The sequence below is a fragment of the Chinchilla lanigera genome, unplaced genomic scaffold, assembly GCF_000276665.1.
Source record: "Chinchilla lanigera isolate Chin_1 unplaced genomic scaffold, ChiLan1.0 scaffold00015, whole genome shotgun sequence".
NCBI classification, from domain to species: Eukaryota; Metazoa; Chordata; class Mammalia; order Rodentia; family Chinchillidae; genus Chinchilla; species Chinchilla lanigera.
Window position 1 is genome coordinate 31,760,407 of NW_004955416.1, and position 1,722 is coordinate 31,762,128.

At 46.3% G+C, this 1,722-nt stretch overlaps 1 long non-coding RNA gene across 5 annotated transcripts in view; it reads left to right on the forward strand.

Moving 5' to 3' along the window:
- LOC102025119 overlaps nucleotides 1–1,722 on the forward strand; it is a 36,581-nt gene that overhangs the window by 8,642 nt on the left and 26,217 nt on the right. For all 5 annotated transcript variants that reach the window (XR_260454.2, XR_260453.2, XR_260456.2 and 2 more), the window contains 2 exons: nucleotides 729–853; nucleotides 1,127–1,277. This is a non-coding gene — a long non-coding RNA (uncharacterized LOC102025119). The remainder of the gene's footprint in view (nucleotides 1–728; nucleotides 854–1,126; nucleotides 1,278–1,722) is intronic.

Sequence of the window (1,722 nt, forward strand, 5' to 3'; positions counted from 1 at the left end):
CTCTGCCTCAATGGCCAGGCACTGCCTGCATTTTGTGGTGGGTTGGATTCTTACTTGTGTTGTTAGAAGATCCCCTGGCAAACATGTCTGCCTTTGTGTCCTAGAATTCTCTATCTGGTGGCCATTGTGTGCCTTTCATATTAGGTTTTATTTTCCCAGGAAGAGGAAAGTGGGGTCAAGTCTCACCCTTGTAGGGCACCCCACCCATTACCCAAATGAACCTTCAGAGGCCATGCATGGCTGTGCAGTGAGCTTGGGATCCCTCCAGCAAGGTGACCTTTGGAGGGGTAGATGGTGTTCCTGTTCACCATCGCAGGAGGTCTGAGCCGGCATTCTGTAGATGTGCGCCCTGGTGTGCTGCTGTAATGAGACAGGGGCCGGGGCTGGTTGTGGTATGCAGTTTTTTCCTGGGGAGGGCCTGAAGGAGTCACTGACATGTGTCTTCGCCAGACGCAGGAAGCATGCACCCACACAGACACACATGTAGACACACACACAGACACATATGCTGACACACACACAGACACATACATACACAGAAGTGCACACGACCTCTGTCTTGTGCACACTTGGAAACAAATATACTCTTACTTGTGGGAAGCCCTTCAGGTATGACAGGAAGGACAGTAGGTGATAAAGTCAGAACAAAGGCCAGGGCAGTGTGGGATTGGTGAAATGTGCTGGCCCTCTCTCCTACATGCATGCTGTTTTTCATCTCTTCTACTCAGGGTGTTGCTGGGACCACTGCCTGCCAGCTACCTGTGTCTGGTACCTTAGTGCTGGATGCAGTGAGAAGTTGCTGCACATCTTGTGTTTTGCCAGTGAGCTCTGTACCTATGAATGGTTGAGGAAGGTAAGCATTTCTTCCCACAAGGAGTAGACGTTATCTTGTGGACCTGCCAGCTTTGCTTGGCCTTCCACAGGGTGGAAATGGTCTATGCAGGCTCCTGGGGCACAGCAGTTTGGCCCAGGGTCCTACAGGGCTGTCAAGATTTTCTAGTTTGACCAGCACACATGCCTCTGTGGCATCTTTGAGTGTGCATAAGTCAGTGATGTCACCCCAATTACATTCCTTGGAGCCGAACAAAATGAGTGAAAACTTAAACCGTCATTCTTATCATGACAGATCCAGCGCATTGCCGCAGGCGGGGGCTGCAGGAGCAGGCCTCCCCTTGGAGGATGGTCATGTTCTTTTGCCACCCAGTGGTCTGAGGCTGGTCAAGTGCACATCTCCAGGGGCCTGAAGGTCAGGTTTTCAGTGGAGTGAGCCTGGCTAGGTGAGTATTGAGCTGAAGTGCTCCTTGAGATGCTTGTGTGCGGTCAGTTTGGTCAGAGAGATGGTTGCTGAAGACTTAGTGAGTTTCACCATTGCCCTTCTTTTGTCTGTGTCCTTTTTTTAAGATAAAAAAAAAACCAATTAAAATGACACAGAATTTGAAAACAAGATGATAGGAAATTAACAATGGTTGTTATATTGCATATTGTTATCTTCAATGTAGTTTTTCAGATTACCAGATATAAGCATCCAAAATTGATCAAACAATTAAGCATTAACTGTTCCCTTCATTGAACCAGTAGAAACCAGTAGTACATTTATCTTAGCTACCTTGTACATATATAGTTATATATTTCCCTTCCTTATTTCTTTCTTTTCTCCTTTCTCCTGTCCCAGTTGTTCTTTCCTTTTTTTTTTTTTTTTTTTTTTTTTTTTTTTTTTTTTTG